The sequence below is a fragment of the Bos grunniens genome, chromosome 4 (genome assembly GCF_055505025.1).
Source record: "Bos grunniens cultivar Pamir isolate PY7600 chromosome 4, Bosgru_T2T1.0, whole genome shotgun sequence".
NCBI classification, from domain to species: Eukaryota; Metazoa; Chordata; class Mammalia; order Artiodactyla; family Bovidae; genus Bos; species Bos grunniens.
In genome coordinates, this window is record NC_141168.1 from 91,359,371 (window position 1) to 91,382,147 (window position 22,777).

A 22,777-nucleotide genomic window follows, 5' to 3' on the forward strand; every position below is an offset into this window, starting at 1 on the left:
TTGGGAAGATTTGGGAGAATGGCATTGAAACATGTAAAATATCATGTATGAAACGAGACTACTTTTTAAATATAAGTTGTCTATTCACTGATGAACTGACTGAAGTATCCATTGGCTTGAATAGGAGTCAACCAGTGCTAAATCTCAGATAACAAGAACCAAAACCTGAATTTAAAGTATAAATTTAGAGGTGAAAGTGTAATTTGTATTGGTACTATGTTTGGCAGTGTTGGAACTTGTTTCTAATTCCTCAGCCCCCACAGGAAGACTGTGGAGCAATTTCATGAACTTGCTTTAGTCCTACTTTGAGGGATTTGTCGACTGCCAGAATTGAGTCCAGTTACCTCTGCTGCTGATTGTGGCCCCCATCTCTTAATCTTTAAATATGAAATTTTGCTCCCTTTGCAGAGTTGTTGTGAGAACTAAATGAGAAAATATAGGTTCAACCAAAGGCACTTAGCATCCATTCAATACATGATAGCCTTGCGTTTTCCTTTATTCACGGTGTTCATCAGATAACACGTTTCAGGCCTAATCTTGGGGCAGCTCTGAAATCTATTATAACTGCCCTTTGACAATAGAAAGATGGAATTCTTACAGGTTTTCCCAGTGATTTATGTAGCAACTCTTTCTTGATTAGTTCTTTTATATTTTATATAAAGACAAGATTATTACTTCATATACTTATTATTCAAGGATGAGTTTTATATTCATTTTATTCTACTATGTGTAACAGAAAAACTCTCTGTGTTTAATACATATGTGCTATATGTTAATTAGTTGTTATGATTATTGTCCAGTTAAGGTATTGGTAAACTTTGCCCTTGTAATAGACAAGGTCATATACTTTAGATGAGATAGTGTCTCTGATAGGAGTTTCTATAACTTCAGCGAATTATTCCTGAGAGGGAGCATCTGTGGATGTTGGAGTTTGATTCTTTATCCTTGCCTTGAAGGCCAAGTGTGTCCAGCAATTATGTTTATATGGTGGTAAGTATACAGCATAGAGAGGTAAATGGGGAGATGGAAGTATTATAGAGATACTAATTTTGAGGTGTCAAATCAGTGTGCTTTAATTTTCAGTCATTTCCAGTTCCTAGGAATCCAGCTCTCCAAATCACTGAGTCAATAGCATGTCTGGCTTTATGGGGGAAAGCATAGCCCTGTTAAAACCAGGGATGTATTGGCATAGAATTTTTAAATAGGAATTTTTTTATAGTCTAAAAGTAAGGACTTTTGACTGTTGAGAATGCCTGATTCGCTTGAGAAGGAAATGATTTTTTCAGAACCTTCCAAAGCAGACATTCAGCTTGGTGAGGATCAGGCAATTTATATGATGGAACTACAGACTAGGAGAAAAAAGTTGCAATGCAAGGAAATGTTTTTGACACATAGGAAGAGGAAAACTCATGTGGACATTGAGAGATGGAGCCTGGGAATGAGATGAAGAGAGGAATCTAAGATCGGGCCCTAGTATTCTGATTCTCCCCTTAAGGGTGAATCCTTAAGGAGAAGGTGTTAGCAACAACCAACTGAGTTTGAGGATGCCAGAGACCAGAGGACCTGATGTCCTGCTTTTCTGGACATAGCCTAGGACAATGGAAAATTTTGCAAAGAGGTCCCATGCGTGTGAAATGCCAGGAGTGTTTACATAGCAGTAATTGAGGAAGTATCAAATAGGGTGGGCCTGAGTGAAGGTTCGCTTTGAAGTGGTGTGGAGAAAACAAATAAAAAGCCCTAGGTCCCCAAGACCATCTATAAGTGCTATATTTTCTAGCGATCAGTAGGAAGATGACTGTAGCCATAATAAACCAGAGACTATAGGATTTCTTTGTAACCGGAGGCTATGGCCAAGTCCATGTACATTTGCAGTGGTAACAGAATGCACTCTAAAGACCAAGCTGGACAGCACAACTCAGAAGTATACTCGGTGGCCACATGGTTACAATACTATAGAAGCAGTGACAACCAGAGGGCAACTCAGAGACCAAGCAGGATGTGATATATCACCTGGAGGTTTGGATGTTCCACCTCCATTTGTGCAGACATGTCAGCTTCATTCTGCAACCAGATAATATATTTGGAAGGAGAATGGAAAGAATTTAAACCATGAGAGAATCTTAAATACAAGATAAAAATATATATTCTGACTTCTGTGGTGAGGGATGTGGTGAGGGAATAGATCTTAAATACAAGATAAAATCTTAAATACAAGATAAAAATATATATTCTGACTTCTGTGGTGAGGGATGTGGTGAGGGAATAGATAGAACGCATAATACTTATAAAACTAATATGCATTTTTGATATTTGAATGTACATTTATTGAATTCATATCTGTCCAGTATACAAGAGAGCTGTGAAGCTGGATAAGATCTTTTAGGATAGAATTCATTTATCTGGGAATAAAAATCTTAAAATATGGAAAGTTAACTAAAAATGATTAGGATAGTTTGTAACTGATTTGTTTTGTTTCCTCCTTGAAAGTTTAAAATTATCCTCTGTGTGTCAGGGTAGCTGAGGCCTGAGTTTTTCAAAGGAGATTAGTGTCTTTGTAGAGGCTGCATATGAACTCGTGGGAATCTTAGTGAGAAAATTCTGATGCCAACATGATAGTCTGTGGAAACACTTTAAGAACTCCATTTGTAGAATCTCCTATAGCTCATGTCTGCTCAGTCTTGAAGGAATTTTCATACTGCTTATTCATGGAGGCCTTTTCCTGATCATCTTCATGGCAATGGTGAACTCTTCTCTAATCCTTCTCTAGCCGTAGTCTCCTGAGTGGTTATAGAGGAAAAGCCAAGGGTGATTGTAAGTGTAATGCATGGATGGTCACAGGACTGAATTTAGGAGGAGTCAATAATTGAGTTCTAGTTAGACACGGAGGGTCTGGAACATAACATGCTTAGGTAGGTAGGAAAGGTGAAGTCCAGAAAGCTGTTATTAGACTTGAAGAAGTAGCCAAGCATGAGGGAAGCCTATTCTTTAGTATGTCCAACTCCAGGTACGAGGTTTTGATTTTGACTTAATTTAAGCAAAAGCCTGGGGGAGGCAGTAAACCCCAATTTGCTTCTTTCTCAGCTCTAGAAATAGTGTGAGTAAGGATGGGCCTGCAAGAAAAAAAAAAAAAAAAACCAGAAATACGGCATAAAGAAGGGTGTACCAAGATCATGACATCCAGTCCCATCACTTCATGGCAAATAGATGGGGAAACAATGGAAACAGTGACAGACTTTATTTTCTTGGGCTCCAAAATCACTGCAGATGGTGACTGCAGCCATTAAATTTAAAGACACTTGCTCCTTGTAAGAAAAGCTCTGACGAAACTAGACAGCATATTAAAAAGCAGCGACTTTACTTTGCCCACAAAGGTCTGTGTAGTCAAAGCTATGGTTTTTCCAGTAGTCATGTATGGATTTGAAAGTTGGACCACAAAGAAGGCTGAGTCCTGAAAAATTGATGCTTTTGAACTGTGGTGTTGGAGAAGACTCTTGAGAGTCCCTTAGACTTCAAGAGGATCAAATCAGTCAGTCCTAAAGGAAATCAGCCCTGAATATTCGTTGGCACAACTGATGGTGAAGCTCCAGTAGTTTGGCCACCTGATGGAAAAAGCTGACTCATTAGGAAAAACCCTGATGCTGGGAAAGATTGAAGGCAGAAGAAGGGGATGACAGAGGACGAGATAGTTGGATGGCATCACCAACTCAACGGATATGAGTTTGAGCAAGCTCTGGCAGATGGTGAAGGACAGGGAAGCTTGGCGTGCTGCATGCAGTCCATGGGGTCACAAAGAGTTGTAAACGACTGAGTGCAACAGAACAAATGGACCCTGTGGCATGGTGAATGGTTTCTGGTTTTTTTCTCAAACAGCGCATGTCATGAATGGTAAGATAGACCTCTTTACCTTTCAGGACCAATGTAATCCACTGGGGAGATAAATCTGTATGATACCCTTAGATACCCTGGTTGTTGACTGGTTCTTGCCTTATATTTATTCCCAATACTGATTAATAGGGTTCCACATGTTTGCTGTGCCTGAAGACTCTCATTGATAACTATCCATGCCAGCTGTCTTGTGCCAGGCTTCTATTTCATTCTTACTGTAACTCTCCCCAGTACCTTTAGCCTGGTCCTCAAAGTGGTTTGTTCTGGGTATTGATAGTGGTGATGGTGTGCTTTCAAACTCATAGTGGTTACAACATTCACACACGATTTTTACATTAGAGAAATGGAAAACAAATAAATTTGTTAGTTGCATATGTAATGTTTACAGACATCAATAATAGTAAGCTTTTTAAATAGTATTCTGTAATAGTTCATAAAAAGCTAAGTATTCAAGAGGTATATATATTAGGGTCACTGAGTAAGTCAATAATTGAATAGTGATTAGTTCAAATTCAACTTTTCAGAGTTTTAAGGCATCTCTTTATATTTCTCCGAATGACACTTTTCTTAAAAAATAAGTCTCTCTTGGCTACTTCTAATCCTCTTCCCTAATTGTGAAAGAAAACCAAACAGGAAGTTACTACTTCTCTTTGTGCCAACTCTCTCAGACCACACAGAAGCAAAAGCTAGATGATTTGGCAGTGCTATCAGACCTGAGGAAAGTTTGGCAATAGTAAGAGTTAAAGGGAAGTTGATTGTGGTGTCACTAGGCCACAGTGGAGTGGTTGCAGGCAGGGCTAGCAAACTGCCTACACCCTGGGTGGGAGCAGCTGGGCCTGGAATTTGACCCATCGAGGGAAGAGAGAACATGTTGGTCCACTCGATGTCAGGATAAAATGGAAGTTGGCACTGTAGGGAGCTATTGAAACCACAAAGATTGCTTGTGGATGAGGAAGAAGCAGTGTAGGCAGAATGCTTGTGATCTAGTCGAGGTTGCTTTAAATACTTGACACTACTTCTTTCTAGGATTAAGGCCATGTAAGGTAATGCTATCTGAATATTTTGTTGGGATCAAGTCCTAACTTAGAAAAAACACCAAAACAGTAAAAAAAATAGAATTAGGTGCAAAGATACTTTTTTGAGTAAGTTTGTTTATATTATGTTTAACTTTGGAGAAATTAGGTTTATCTATTAAAAATTACTTTAAAGCACTTTCATATGCTGGGTGAGATAGATTCTATAATGGCATAGCGTTATTGTTATGGTCATTAGAAGTAAGCTCAATATAAAGTAAAAAATGTATAACGCTACATATTCTGTGAAATAGGAATAATAATAATAGTTAACTTTCATTGAACACTCACTCTGATCCAGGCACAGTGTGTGGTGCTTTAAGTTTATATTCTTTTTAAAGTTCAAAACAAAGTCTGAGCAAGGTGCTGTTTGTTTTGTGGCTTGCAAAGGAGAAACTTGAGGCATAGAGAAGCTATGGGTGTTCTTTGGAAGAAATGATGCTAAAGCTGAAACTCCAGTACTATGGCCACCTCATGCGAAGAGTTGACTCATTGGAAAAGACCCTGATGCTGGGAGGGATTGGGGGCAGGAGGAGAAGGGGATGACAGAGGATGAGATGGCTGGATGGCATCACCAACTCGATGGATGTGAGTCTGAGTGAACTCCCGGGGTTGGTGATGGACAGGGAGGCCTGGCGTGCTCGATTCATGGGGTCACAAAGAGTCGGACACGACAGAGCGACTGAACTGAACTGAACTGAATATTTCATTGTATGTATGTACAACAACTTCTTTATCCATTCATCTGTCAATGGGCATCTAAGTTTCTTCCCTGTCTGAGCAACTGTAAATAGTGCTGCAGTGAACATTATGGTACATGTGTCTTTTTCAATTCTAGTTTCTTTGGGGTATATGATCATTAGTGGGATTGTTGGATCATATGGTAGTTTTATTCCTAATTTTTTTAAGAAATCTCTATACTGTTCTCCATAGTTGGCTGTATCAATTTACATTCCCACCAATAATGCAAGAGGGTTCCCTTTTCTTCACACCCTCTCCAACATTTATTGTTCATAGATTTTTTGATAATGGCCATTCATTGTGGTTTTGATTTGCGTTTCCCTAATAATAAGCACTGTTGAGTATCTTTTCATGTTTCTTAGCCATCTGTATATCTTTGGAGAAATGTCTGTTTAGGTCTTCTGCCTACTTTTTGACTGGGTTGTTTGCTTTTCTGATATTGAGCTGCATGAGCTACTTGTATTTTTGGAGATTCTATTGTCAATCATTTTAAGATTCTATTGTCAATCATTTTAACTAGGATTCTCAGTTGCTAGTCTAGTCCTCTTCAAAACTGTTGCCCGAATGCAAATTAGAACAACAATGTAAATCACTGCATACTTGCTGAAATGACTAAAATTTAAAAAGACTGACATATGATGCAACTGAAACTCTTATATGCCGCTGGTATAGTATAGAAGGGTACAAACTATTTGGAGAACAATTTGAGTGTTGCATACACTTACGTAACCCTATAATTCCTTTCTTAGGTATTTACCAAGAGAAATGAAAATGTACCTATATACAATGTTAATATCAACTTTATTTATAGTATTCAAAAACTGAAAATAATCCAAATGTCTATTAACTTGTGAATGGATAGACCATTTGTGATAATACATACAATGGAATATTAATCAGCAATAAAAAGGAATAGACTATTGATATTTGCAACTATATGGGTAAGTCTTAAAAATGTTATAATGAGAAAAGACAGACAAAAAATTGCTCATAGTGTATGATTTCACGTATGTGAAGTTCTAGAATAGGCAGAACTAATCCAAAGTGATATAAAGTGGTTAACTAGGACTAAGAAAGTAGGATTAACTTAATAGGGATACCAGCAAAATTTTGAATAATATAAATGTTATTTATCTTCATTGTGGTGGTGGTTACACAGATTTATGGATTTGCCAAAACTTATTGGACAGTACACTTAAATTGAGTGTATCATATTTTATATAAGTTATCTCAGAATAAAATTGATTTAAAAATATCTTAAGTCTCTATTGCCTAGGGATTGCGAGACTTTATTTCTTTGAACTTCCTGCCCATTCCATCATATTTATGTGAGTATGTATATACGTATAGTATTAATTTATTTATGAGATTGTGTACCAACTTGCTTATAGACTAGATCACTTCACAAAATTGAATTTTATGTATTTTTCTGTTTTTTTCTTATATTTGTCTATTTAGTCTTCTTTTGCTGACTGAATCAATTGTAACACTTTTTATTAATTTGATTATGTAAAAATCTATATACACCCGGCCATAATTTTCAAAATACAGTGCATAGTGCCAAATATTCAGGCCTAAGTAAAATGAAAATTTCAATTAACTAATAATATTTATTAATTTTCTATTAACTGAAAAAGCCTCTTAAATTAGCACCTCACATATGTGAAACAATGGAAAAGAAGTCTTTAATGGTGACTTTAAAGTGATAACTCCTAAATTATCATCTAATCATCTCACATAGATTGACTTGTAGTTTTCGCAAGTTTTCCTTACAATTGAAAGTCAGCATGCTATCTTAGGGAGAATTTAAATGTTGAAGTCAGGTGCATGGCTTGAATTTGAATCAGAGTTTCACTCCTTACCTGCTGGGTGACAATGGGCAACTAACTGCATAGGTTTTTTGATCATCAATTTACATATCTGGAAAAATAGAAATAATATTATGGGGTCATGACAGATAGGAAAACTGTATGGCATATAATGGATGCTAATATCTAATATGCCTGATTGCTATTACTTATAGTATTAAATGTAGTATAATAAAAAGAATGCTAGTTTAAAAGTTGGAATTTGAGATTTAATTCCCTGTACTTAATTCACCAGCTTGGTGACTGAGACAATCTTCTAGACAATGATCTAGAAGATTGACCATTTTGTAAAATGGTTATAATAGCAACTACATTGGTTTATTATGATGTTCAAATGAAACTTTATAAATTGAAGTATACCTGGTACAGAATAAGACCCGAAAAATGTTATTTGTTTTGGAATCCAACTTTTATTGAAATTCTCCCATAAAATGAGTAATGGCTCTACTAAATAAATATTAATGGTAGTATTCCATTCACAAGGTGTACCTAAAGATAGGTATTGCATAACCTTAGCTTAAGAGAAAAGAAAGACTGAGATCATTGACAAAACCTTTTTCATTTTATCCAGATCTTTGACATTTTAAAGATACAGCTAAACAAGTGGTCAGATAATGCAGAAGGTACTTTATGATCCTGTTTTTCAATTGCTTGTTTCTGTTTTTTATTAGATTTCTATGAAAGTCTAGAAGGTGGGAAACAGAAGGCAATGCAACCAAGAATAATACAATACTGATCTTATTTTTGATAGTGCAACAGTTTCATCATGCCTTGTTATTAAGCAGAGGAATTAAGCAGATGTCCAAATAGACTTGAAGCTCCAGGGACTCCAGCTCTGTAAAATTATTCATGATACAAATTAAAATGAGATTTTTTATGATGAAAATAATGTTATGAATTATTCTTCTACTGAGAGTGTCTATTTCCAATTGGATATTCAAAATAAGAGATAATAACATATAAACACATATCATACTTAAATCTTTTTTGAAAACAAGAAAGTAAACCTGTTAAGAAAATAAAGCATAATAATTAAGCCATATATTCTTTAAAAAATGAGCACAGAAATATTCACACATTGTCTTGTGAAAGTGTTGATAGCAGCATATCTTCCAAATTTTGAATTAGAAAATCATGTATAGGTGTGTCATGGCACCAAAAAGATCCAACAAGTGATCTCCTTTTCTACATAAACTCTACCTGTCTACCTGCAGGTATAAATACTCCGATATTAGAATCAGTATATTGTTGGATGTCAAGATGTGTTGCCACTGTCATTGTTTTTAGTTAAATAGATATGTTCACGTGAGACCTTTTAATTCCCAAGACCTTGTTTTTCATGTTTAATTATGGAATTATTTTGCATAATTTTAAAATCTTGCCTGAAAAATTGAATTTATTTCATATAAAATGATAGAAATATAACTACTGGTATTTAAAATAATATAGTTTGACTCATTCAAATGTAGCTTAAATAAGAAATTAAACCTCACATATAGTTATTTTCTAAATAAGTTACAAAAATAATAGCTTCTCTCTTCATGCTTGTTACTATCATCTCTCCTTTTTGCATCGTCAAAAAGGACAAACCAGAGCATTATATAGAGGGCATTTTCTACTTTGTTTATGCACAAGCTCCATAATAAAACAGTTGTAATGAGCTTGTAAGACATAAACAGAAATAAATTCATCAGAATAAAGTAACTGAATAATGACAAAAGAACACTAGCTAAATAAGAATTATCTGTGAGGAGCAGATTTATAAATGTCTTATGGAGAAAACCCTTTGTTTTATAAATCTTTTTTTTTTAATTAATTTTATTTTATTTTTAAACTTTACATAATTGTATTAGTTTTGCCAAATATCAAAATGAATCCGCCACAGGTATGTTGATTTCTGTAAGTTTTAGAACTACTTCTCACATAAATATCCTTTGGGCTATAGTGCAACTTTTGAAAGAAGTTACTTGCCTGGGATTGCATGGTTTTAATATGCTAAAGATTTTTATTGAAACAAAAACATTCTGACTTTGTATTTACTGATCTTTTTTCTGTGTTATATAAAATCAAAAGCACACAGAACTGAGATTACTTAACCAAAGGATTATTCAGCTTTTGAAATAATTTTGAAAATTCATGTTTTTCAAGTAATTTGGGTGGGGGATTGGGTTCAGATTTACTGTCTAGCCAGCAGTTTATTGCTTATACTCATAAATATTCATATTTAACAAACCTACACTTTCATATATTTATGCCTTAAATGAGAATGCATCATCTTTGAGTCACTGTTAATAACTGAAAAATGGAGCTATATTAGTAATACCATTTCATTTTAATGGTAAATTTTTATGAACTAAAATCACCCAATTATTTTCTAGGTTAAAAAAAGGAACTTTTAATAGTATTTGAAAAAAAAAAACCCTCAATTAATTGTCTGTGAATAATTCAAATATAATTTAATTTCCCTGATTTCTGATTAATTCCACAAAAATTTAGAATATAGGCATAGCAGACAGTCATTACATTTCTGCCTACCTGGTATACATATCCCTTTCTTTTGGCATAACAACATTTTGACTTTATTTTGGGGAGTCACATGTCCCTACTTTTAGTCTAAGCTCTAGGTGTTATTAGGAATGAAGAGCTGTTTCTCATTTGGGGCTTGCTAAGGATGAATGAAGCACAAGCTGGAATCAAGATTGCCAGGAGAAATATCAATAACCTCAAATATTCAGATGACACCACCCTTATGGCAAAAAGCAAAGAGGAAGCTTCTTGGTGCAGGTGAAAGAGGAGAATGAAAAAGCTGGCTTAAAACTCAGATTCAAAAAACTAAGATCATGGCATCTGGTCCTATCACTTCATGGCAAATAGATGGGGAAACAATGGAAACAGTGACAGATTATTTTCTTGGGCTCCAAAATCACTGAAGATGGTGACTGCAGCCATGAAATTAAAAGATGCTTGCCGCTTGGAAGAAAAACTCTGACAAACCTAGACAGCATATTAAAAAGCAAAGATATTACTTTGCCCACAAATGTCCATATAGTCAAAGATATGGTTTTTCCAGTAGTCACCTATGGATATGAGAGTTGGACCATAAAGAAAGCTGAGCACCAAAGAATTGATGCTTTTGAACTGTAGCATTAGAGACGACTCTTGAGAGTCCCTTAGACTGCAAGAAGATCAAACCAGTCAATCCTAAAGGAAATCAGCCCCGAATATTCATTGGAACAACTGATGCTGAAGCTCCAGTAGTTTGACCGCCTGATACGAAGAGCCGACTCATTAAGAAAGACCCTGATGCTGGGAAAGATTGAAGGCAGGAGGGGAAGGGGATGACAAAGAACAAGATGGTTGGATGGCATCACCAACTCAATGGACATGAGTTTGAGTAAGCTCTGGGAAATAATGAAGGACAAGGAAGCCTGGTATGCTGCTTCATGAGGTTACAAAGAGTCAAACACAACCAAGTGACTGAGAAACAACAAAGTGGAAGAAACCTAGCTTGTAGCAAGTGGGTCCATCTTGCTACCAGATGGAGAGAGCTTGGTGAAGTCAACACAGAGAAAAGGGAAGCTAAGAAATGGAGTGATGTAGGTTCTTAACAGCATTTCTTCACACCGATTGTAGCCAGCTTTACTTCTGCACTTTAGTGAAGTGAGCCAATTTTTTGATTGACTGATTGCATAAGCCTCTCTGACTTAAGTTTCTGTTACTTGTAACTGAAAATGCACTAATCAATACACTATATAGATAGATGATCATAACTTCAGTCCTTCAACATGAGAGTACAAAGTTAACAACCCTGAAAAATTCATGAAAGTATATGTTGAACCTTGAGCATAAAAGGCCTTAAATATTTATCTTTTCTATGTAAATAGAATCATGCATGGGATTCTTCATGCAAGAATACTGGAGTGTGTTGCCATGCCCTCCTGTGTGATGCAAGTGACTCATTCATTCAACTATGCTCTGTGCTGTGCCTAGTCACCTGGTCATGTCCGACTCTTTGCAACCCCATGGACTGTAGCCCACCAGGCTCCTCTGTCCATGGGGATTCTTCAGGCAAGAAAACTGGAGTTGGTTGTCATGCCCTCCTCCAGGGGATCTTCCCAACCCAGGGATCAAACCGAGGTCTCCTACATTGCAGGCGGATTCTTTACCATCTGAGCCACCATGGAGGCCCATTCAACTATACCTTTTGGTAAACCAGAAATATGGATAACTATCCTAGTATGCCAGTTCAGTGTTACACAAAGAAAAATAGGATTTCCTTTGAGAATAGCAGGTAAACATTGTTCAGTCACTAAGTCGTGTCTGAGACTGCAACCTCATGGACTGTGGCACACCAGGCATGCAGGTAAAGTGTAGAATGTTCAATTTATATGAATTAAGGATCAATCAAGCCAAATGAATGTTGTTTACATTTAAAAGTATATGCCATTTTTTTTTTTTCTGAAAGTAGGTGGCTTACTATTTGTATCAAATAGCACAAAAGCATTATGTTCCCCTAAAGAGGACAAAACATTTTTTAGAACATTTTAAAATATCTGCTTTAAGATATGCTGTATTCTCGCCTGGAGAATCCATGAACAGAGGAGCCTGGCGGGCTGCAGTCCATAGGGTCACAAAGAGTCCGACACGACTGAAACGATTTAGCACAGCACAGCACATACCTATAGAAAATTGCTGCTCCTTTAAAAGTATTAGCCTTCATGTTCTATTTCTAAGCATCTCCTCCCTTGCCTTCCACTCTCTCAATCACAAATATTTGATAGTTCACTCTATGCCAGACACTGTGCCAAGTATAAGGGATGCAGGAGTAAAGACTGACGAGTCCTCTTCTTATAGATACTTCTAAATTTTATTATAAAGTTAATATAAAAAAGTAGAAAGGTGTTTTAAAGTCTACCAAAATTATAGATGCTTCTATTTTCTAGGCAAGATCACATTGTATTTATACTCCAGACAATCAGGTAGAAACTGCATAACACCATTTATGTGCTTAGTCACTCAGTCATGTCCAACTGTTTGCGACTCCATAGACTGAAGTCCACCAGGTTCCTCTGTCCATGGGGATTCTCCATGCAAGAATACTGAAGTGGGTTTCCATGACCTCCCCAAGAAATTATCCTTAGGAAGCCTCTTTTTAAAAAATAAGATAGGGGTTTCATTTATGTTTTATCCCCTATCAGAGTCAGTACCAAGTAGCACCTCTGTCACAGGCACTGCTCCTGCCCTTGGCCTAAGAAGTTCCTCTCCAAATGTCTGAAAAGCCCTGGACCCTGAGAGCTGGAATGGCTCACCTGGACATGAGGATTGATGGCAGGGTTCCCTATGGTGCCCTGAAAGCATAAGTAGGCAAGCTTACTAAGAAAGGAAAGGCAACCTGACCTCTTTTATTACTTTTCTTGGGGAAGACATTTTTGGTCTGGTGACCAAAAAATGTCACAGCCTACTTCATGAATTTTGGACACTGATAAATAAGTCTTTCCCTATCTATTAAATTAACATAAAGGACAAACAAGCCAGAATGACTGCAGGCAGAACAAAACTAACTTTCATAAAGAATTTGTGGTATGCTATGTTCTCCTTCCTCATTGGCAATGTAGGCTATTTCTAGGAAAGTTCATGGTTTTGACATTAGGAACAATATATAGCAGTCATGGTGGTAAATCTCATTAGTTTTCTTTGATAGAAAAAGTACTTTTTATGTGGTGTTGTCAGGTGATTAGGTCCTTTTAAATGATTTTCTCAAGGATTTCCTTAACAACTTCATGCTTGCTGACCCATGACCTGTAAATTGTGACTCTAATCCCTTGACTGAATCTATGCTAATTAACCCTCATCTAATCCTCATCTAGGGTTTGCTTATTGATTGGTCTGTTTACTTTGGGACTTCTCAGAGTATTAAATATGATAATAAAAATAATGAGTATTCAACAGGAATAGTATGTAGCATCTCCAAAATTATTTGATCACTGACTGATTTTTCCTTCTCATAGAATTTCTTAATATTAGTGTTCTAGAGAATAATTTGGAGAAGGCAATGGCACCCCACTCCAGTACTCTTGCCTGGAAAATCCCATGGACGGCGGAGCCTGGTAGGCTGCAGTCCATGGGGTTGCTAAGAGCTGGACACGACTGAGCGACTTCCCTTTAACTTTTCACTTTGCGTTGGAGAAGAAAATAGCAACCCACTCCAGTACTCCTGCCTGGAGAATCCCAGGGACAGGGGAGCCTGGTGGGCTTCCATCTATGGGGTTGCATAGAGTCGGACACGACTGAAACGACTTAGCAGTAGCAGCTTAGCAGAGAATAATTATCAAAAAGTTAGTTGCTCGTTTAGAAATAAGCATTTTCTTTGTTAATATCAACTAATTGTTTCTATTTCAAATAATGTCAGGAGTATTGCCATCAGATCAGATCAGTCGCTCAGTCGTGTCCGACTCTTTGCGACCCCATGAATCGCAGGACACCAGGCCTCCCTGTCCATAGTTAATGTGAAAATTAACAGACTTTATATGAAGGCAATGACTGTATGTCATTCTTCTTTTTGTTCCCAGCTTTGCTGAAATATACTATATATCATGTTGACATATAACATTGCGTAAATGTGATGATTTGGTGTGTGTGTATATTACAAAATAATCACTGCAGTGAGTTTTGTTAACATCTTCATCGTCTCACATAATTACCATTTTGTGTGTGTGTTGTGAAAATATTTAAGATGTACTCTCTTAGCATCTTTCAAGTATATAATACATTATTAACTATAGTTAACTTCTAAAGGAAATCAGTCCTGGATGTTCTTTGGAAGGAATGATGCTAAAGCTGAAACTCCAATACTTTGGCCTCCTCATGTGAAGAGTTGACTCATTGGAAAAGACTCTGATGCTGGGAGGGATTGGGGGCAGATGGAGAAGGGGACAACAGAGGATGAGATGGCTGGATGGCATCACTGACTCGATGGACATGAGTTTAGGTAAACTCCGGGAGTTGGTGATGGACAGGGAGGCCTGGCGTGCTGCAATTCATGGGGTCACAAAAAGTTGGACATGACTGAGTGACTGAACTGAACTGAACTGAAGGTCCTTAAAACTTACATCTTGTAACTGGAAGTTTGTACACTTTGGTCAACAACTCCCTTCCTCCAACTTCTAGCCCCAGCAACCACCATACTTTCTGTTCCTGTGAGTCTAACTTTATTTTAGACTCCACATGTAAGTGAGATCCTTCAGTATTTGTATTTGTATCTTAATTCTTTCATGTAGCATAATGCCCTCATGGGCATCCATGTTGTCCCAAAAGGCAGAACTTTCTTCTGAATACTATTTCTTCCTCATTGAATATTATTCCATGTGTGTATAATAATACATACATTATTCTATATATTTATCACATTTTTCTTTGCATGTATATACCAAATAATATTCCATTGTCTCTATATACCACATGAACATGAACAATGCTGCCAAGAACATGAGGCTGCAAATACTTTCTCAGGAAAGTGATTTTATTTTTTACATATATATATGTGTGTATATATATATATCTTCAGAAGAGGGATAGCTGGATAATATGATAGTTCTAATTTTTAATTTTTTGAGGAATCTCCATACTGTTTTTTATAGGAGCTGTATTATTTTACCTTTCTACCAGTAGTGCACAAGGCTTCCCTTCTCTTCACATCCTCATCAACACTTGTATGCTTGTCATTTTCTTAATAGCCATTCTAATAGATGTGAAACGATACCTCATTATGGTATTGATTTGCATTCCGTTGATGATTAGTGATGTTGAAAACTTTTCATGTACTTGTTAGTCATTTATTGTCAAGATTATTTAGGCCCTTTGATCATTTTTTTAAGTCATATTATTTGGAGTTTGTTGCTATTGAATTGTATGAATTTATTATCTATTTTGTATATTAACCGCCTATCAGATATAGGATTTACAAATATTTTCTCCCATTCCATAGACAGTCTTTTCATTATATTTCATTTTGTTGATTGGTTCTCTATGCAGAAGCATTTTAAGATGATGTCCTCTCACTTACTCATTTTCACTTTTGTTGGTTGCAGTTTTGATGTCATATCCAAAAAAATTCATTAGAAGGTCCAAAGTCAAGGCTTTCTTCCCCCGTGTTTTTTTTCCCCTGGGAATTTTAAGGTTTTAGGTCTTATATTTGGAGAAGGCAATGGCACCCCACTCCAGTACTCTTGCCTGTTAAATCCCATGGATGGAGGAGCCTGGTGGGCTGCAGTCCGTGGGGTCGCTCAGAGTCGGACATGACTGAGTGACTTCACTTTCACTTTTCACTTTCCTGCATTGGAGAAGGAAATGGCAACCCACTCCAGTGTTCTTGCCTGGAGAATCCCAGGGACGGGGGAGCCTGGTGGGCTGCCGTCTATGGGGTCGCACAGAGTCGGACAGGACTGAAGTGACTTAGCAGCAGCAGCAGCAGCAACAGCAGCAGCAGCAGCCTTTAAATATTTGACAAAATTCATCATGGAAACCATTTGTTTTTATTAATGGTATCCTATAATTCTCTCATTCTTTCTTTTTTTTTTCTTTTTACTCTTCTGACTAGATTTTAAATGACTCATCTTCCTGCTCACTAATTCTTTTTCTATTTGGTTGACTCTCTTGTTGAAACTTGCTATTGAATTCTTCAGGGCAGTCATTGTATTCCTCAATTCTAGTGTGTGTGTGTGTGTGTGTGTGTATTTAGTGATTTCTGTTTTGTTGTTGGCTCATTTGGTTAATGCAGTATTTTCCTAATTTCATTTAGTTGTCTGTGTTCCTTATAGTTCTTTGAAATTTTGAATTCTTTGTCAGATTGTTCATAGATCTCCATTTATCTAAGATCAGTCATTAGAATTTTATTTATATCCTATGATATTTATGTTTCCTTGATTATTTAATCCTATGACCTTGTGTTGGTATCTGGGCATTGAGGAAGTAGGCACCTCTTCTAGTTTTTATGTATTGGCTTAGAGAGAGAAGTCCTTTAATGAGTCAACCCATCCGGAGGTTCTAGTGCTTTCTGTGAGCAGACTTGCTTCTGGAGTCTTTGGGCAGGTAAATGTGAGCCTGGTTTAGCAGCTGGGCAGATCTGGTGTTCAGGTCTGTGGCTCCTGTCCTAGGTCCTGGGTCCATAGGGGCAGGCCTGGATCCTATGTCTTCAGAGGCTGACCAGGTTTAGGGGCTGACTAGAGGTGGTCCTAGGCCGGTGTCTGCAGGGCCTGCCCCAGTCTGGAGCCTGGGGCCATGGGAGTTGACCTATAGCTTGAGGTCTCAGGGGCTATCATGAAGGCTTGGGCTATGGAAACCTCTCTGGTGGTTGGGTGGCCTGAGATCCTAGGACTGTAGGAGTTGCCCTGGCACTGGAGTGGGTTGAGGACCTGAGTCTTTGGAGCCAATCTGGTGCTATGAGAGCATGCTTGGCACTGAGTGGGTTAGGAATCAAGGACTATTGTATCATAGCTGGCCTAGCATTGGGGTTGGCAAGGAATCTGGACTTGAGGGAACCTTCCTGGGGTTGGAGAAGTCATCCTGGCACTGGTGCAGCTGAGTGTTGTGGTCTGTGCTCATTTCATTCTTTCTCCCCTACAGAAGAATATCTGTCTCTGCACTGGGCCTAGGAGAGGGGTAATAGGGAAAATGTGAAACTGTCTTTCCTACTTGCTTCAATTCATCTTACATCTGTGCTTTGTCCAAGTACTGTAAATCCTTCACTGAAATCCTTATCTCTTCTGGAGATATTTTCATCCTTGGATAGTTTGTTCACATTGATGTTTCTGTGAGGTGACCAGCACTGGAAAGTCCTGTATCACCATCTTACTGACATCATTCCATTCATGAACCTTCTAAAATATTCTAAGATGGCTTCCAACTTTGACCAATAGAACCTGAGCAGAAAGAGTCTGGAAGTGTATATTATCAAAATCAGAAGTGGTGGAAGAGGGCAGGAGTTCCTTAGAGGGCATCCAGAGAGTCTTTAAGTTTGTTTGTTAAGGAACACTTTTCCTTGGGCTGTTTCTGAATATCAAATTCACTTTTAAAGATAAAGATTTAGTTATCACTTCTAGCCAAGATTGAATAAGAGAATCCAGATTATCATCTCACCTACCTGAAGTTTATTCCTTCAGATACTATTGCACCTGCATTCTCCCTCTTCACCCCCTTTTCCTAGGTGGTTTCTTTTTCTGTGGTTAAATACTACTTTTTCTTGAAGTACAAGAACAGCCTTAGCAACCTCCACCCTGAGGAATTTCACATAATTGCTCTTTCTCGTTCTGCCTGACTACCTCACTGGAATGGTGGTAGGTAAGAAGAGGTCAAGAGGCTTCTCAGGTGGCTCTAGTAGTAAAGAACCTGCCTGCAAATACAGAAGACTTATCCGGGTTCGATCCCTGTGTTGGGAAGCTCCCCTGGAGGAGGACATGGCAACCCACTCTAGTATTTTTGCCTGGAGAGTCCCATGGACAGTGGAGCCTGGCAAGCTACAACCAATGGGGTCAAAAAGAGCTGGACACAACTGAAGCAACTTAGCACACACATGCAAGAAGAGGTCAAAGCTGGGGTGACCTAGAGTTTCTTAAATATAATAGATTTAAATAACCATTTACAAAGAGGAGAAATAAATGGACGAGTAGTACTAAGGTAATATTTTTACTCTTCCTTCAAACTCTTTTTGGCTGTAGAGGATTGTCCAGCTGATATTCCATGTGTTCACTCGTTCAACTGTGAGCAGGTCCTCAGAAGTTCTAAGCTGTCTTTCAATTTCTGGCTTTGCATATGTTATTTCTTCCTTATCAAATATTCCTTACCTCACTTTTCACTGACCTATCTCCTGTCTTCCCTCCAGATATAAGCTCAGATATCATTTCATCCAGGAAATCTTAACAGTTTAAGTTTGGGGAAGATGCTACTTGTATGTGCTTCCCCTAATACATTCTGCTTACATTTGGTGTAGCCCTTAAGATTCTCTGTTGCAGATGCCTCCTTTCCCTGATTCTCCTATTAAACTTTAAGCTGTTTTAGGTGTGTTATATCTTGTTTTCTCTTTTATAACCAGAGCATAGCATAGTGCCTGGAAGCTGCTCAGTGGAGCTCGGGTGATTAGTCCAAAGTTACGTAGCTAATGAGTAGCAGATTTAGGATTCAGATCCAGCTCTCTATCTGCCTATGGGGCATTTGTTTTGTGCTGTTCTGAAAACCACCACTTCTCCCTCCCACCTAAACACACATCTATTAAAAGACTAGAGTCTTTAAAGTATTGCGTGATACAGACTGACAATCTTTGTTAGGGAAAAATCCACAGCTAAAGTAAATTATTCTAAAACTCTCCATTGAAGTGTGACAAAAATTGGCACCACATGTGGTGTTTCTACTGCAGGGTGCGTTAGCCAAAGAATGGGCCCTGATGTGTTTCCATGTGGTGGAACAATAATAATACCTATGATCCAGCCATGTGGAATGAATATGTCATGGCTAAATTGCACAAAAATGTCCTCCCCCAATCAAACAATGTTATTCCATAAAATATATTTAAAATATAGTGACTTGTTCATTTATGTTAACAGGAGTGAACTGTACTTCTGGTGTTTTTAATAATGAAAAGAATTACGTTTTTAATCTTTTCACTTAAGTGTATTTCACTAAATTGTCATTACGTGTTATAGTTTGTAATATATTTGTGCTACAAGACAATTTGTCTTTCAGTATCAACTGCTATGAATTATGTAAAAGTCTCTAAGTATTTTTGTCTTAATCATTTTGATGTTAGCCTTTCAGATTGTGATAGCATTAAAGACTGCTGAAGCTGAAAGAAGAAAAACAATTTTGGCAATAATTTCTACAGCTGTACAGAGTGTATTTTATACCCTCATTAGAGAGATAGTTTTTTTGTAATTCAGATGGCACAGTCTAAACACATAATCTGTTCATTGTAATTGTTCAGCCCTTTTAATGGATTTGATATCTAAAGACCTTAATTGCCAAGTATCTACCTCGAATAGAGAGAGTCAGTCACATGATATTATAAAAAGCAATTGAGTTAAAAAATTTTAATTAGGAGACAGCCTCAAAAATACATATTTTTGAGATCTCCTGAAAGATCAGGTGATGTGGGACCAGATGTTTATGCAGCATCACACCTTGGAGTGATGTCACTGCTGCCTGTCCCCTTTTAGGCACTTGTGTCTCTACTCCCTTACACACACATTTCCCCTCTTTTATATTATCTCCTTGGCCCTCTTGGCATTGATTTCTTGATATCTGGATGAAGAATTTCTATCTATATAAATAATGATAGTTTTGTCAACCAATCAAGTAGATCCAAACAAATTTTACTTTCAAGATTAATAGTTATTGAGTTATTTAATGTTTTTTTAAGTGTTGGAGAGCTAAAAAAAAAATAGGATGACATCATGATAGGATTAAGTGAATTTTTGGCCAATATTATTTTGTATATGACAGTTTAGTTCAGTAAGAATTTATTGAGCATCTATGTAGTCCTGAGGATATAGCCATCTTCCTTTAAGAAACTTATAGACCTTCTCTGCCCATATCAATCACCTGTTAACAAACCAGTAATAGGACTGTGACTTTGGAGTAGGATATACTGTCACCTTTTACATAAAACAGAAGTAGAAGAATTCAATAATTTAAAAGCTTTATATTTAGAACTGTGTTTAGTTTGTGAATAGTGTTGACTTCATCAAAATTAAAAGAAATCTAAATAATTAAATGATATTCTTCATTAAAAAACTCTTTTATAAGTAAGCATATTTTTTTTTCTTGGAAAAAAAGAGCCCTTGAAAAGTAGGATTCACTTGTTCTCTTACTGAGCATGGTTATAGAAAGTAGGCCATTGCTTTTCTCACCAAATTAACTAAATATGTTAGCCCTTGAACTTTACAAAAGGTTTGTTAATGCTAGAATGGACATGGTGTTCTTCATCTACTTTGTAGTTGAGAAAGAGCTGTTTACGTGTTCTTTGGCCTGCTTTATTGCCTTCAGAATGCTTCAGTGTTTCTTTTGCTTTCAAGACAGAGGAGCACAGAGATTTCCCTATTCTTGGCACTGACTCTTGCTTATGGTCATTATGTGGCATTTGACTTTGGAACATCTCATTACTTTTATCTAACTTTTTACAATAATGACAATAATGGTAACATAATAAAATAAATCCAGAATAAATAGGCAAAATTATAAATCATTTATCAAAGATGAAGTCTTATCAAATTTTTTTACTCCAGAATTTCTTCTTAATCTGCTTTGAATATCAGTTCTTACAACCAATACCTATTCTCTATACGATAGTGCTGGTCTCATAAGTAGAAATTTTATACTTACTATTATTTCTCTACAGCCATTTTGACTTTCTTGATGCCTCTAACAAACTCTGCACACAGAAATTAGATTTTTATTCATGAAGTAATTAACCTTAGCATGGAACCCCGTACTTTCTTTCTATTCAGTGAATTCTTAGCTTTCTTAACAGTAGCACAACTTCTGCTCTCACCATACCACCAGTAGATCTGCTTTAGTTTTTAAGGAGATGCACATTGACAAACGCAGTAGATTCTCCTCAGACCTTTGGTTGTTGTTTTTTTTTTTTTTCTGCTTGATCTTGATCTTGCTTGTTGACCCTCTCTTTGAAACTTCTGTTACCTTCGTTGACACTATAATCTCCTAGTTTCTCCTTCCCTTCTTAGTTTGTTTCACAGAATTTTCTTCCTCTATCTATCCTTTATATAAAATAAATCACATTTTATTTTTGGACCTTTCATGTATTCACCTCTTCCCTGAGTGATTTACTGCGTGCTTATAGCAAAAGACATATTTCTATGCCACTATTTCTCAAAGCTCTGTCTTCAGTGTGGATTTTTGTTTCTTGCCCCACACTTTTCTGCTCAACCCTTGAATATACATATTTATTTATGTAGACTACAGTGCTTCAAATTTAACTTATAGTTTTGCACTTATGCCTGATCATCCTCTTTTATTTCTTATCCTGGTAGAAAATACCATTATATATATACAAAATCCCAAACTAAAACTTGAGACTAATCCTGATCTGCTTCTTCTCAATCTTGAGTTCAGTCTTTACTCTAGGGAGATGAAAAATAGTTTTAGAGACCACTAACTTTCTGTTCTAGTGTCCTGCTTTCTGTCACACCTGCTGCCATCTTGGAATAGGCTTTCCAGATCTTTTACTTTGGCAATGTAATTATTCTTAGGATCTGACCCCATACTTCTTTCATTTCCACTGTCATTGACCCTGTCATTGACCTTCTTAAAAAGCAACACTGTCTCATTGCTTTCAAAACAAAAACAGGAAATACCTTTCACAGACTCATTGCCTGTAACAGAGGTTTTGAGACTTTTTTTTTACATAAATGAAACTTAACTGGAAGACTGAACAAACAAATAAGCTGGGAAGCTTTTATTTCCCTGTAAAAATTCTATAATTTGAAAACCACTGGCCTACAATATAAAATCAAAATTCTTCCATATGGCAAACAAGGCCTTCCTTATTTTACTTCCTTATTTTCTTACCTCCTGATTTTACTTTACTTTTACTCCTTATTTTACTTCCCTACCCCACCATCTATCTCATCCCATTTCAACCTGCTCTCCACCACATTAATCTCCCTGCCATTCCCTAAACTGGCCACTTTTGTTTAGGGCCTTTCTACTGTTCCACATCATCTACTGACTGCCTGAATGTTCTTCCTTACACTGTATGACTTAAAACATCTGGCTCATCTTTGAGACCCAATTAAACTGTCCTCTCAGAGGACTATCTCAGTGCTCCCCTTTCCTGACTACACAGTGTTCCCCAAACAACATTTCTTATTCCTGCCTTTGAACACCATAGTATGTTTATATGCATATATTTGTGTATGTTATAAATATACTTTTACTTTATACATACATTTATTCAGTTTGTTTATGAGTTAATTTCTTCTATTATGCTATGAACTTCTTAAAAGTCATTGCCATACTCATCTTTGTATTCCCAGTCTCTAGGAGAATGCTTTGATAAAGTTTAACATCTGGTACCTTTGACAATAATTTTAGGTAGTATTCCTTTATCTACATATATTATTTATAATATCTACTTTTCTTCCTCAAAAACACAAATGCAGCCATCTACTTTTGCATAGTTCTTCAGTATTCTCTGGAGAAGGA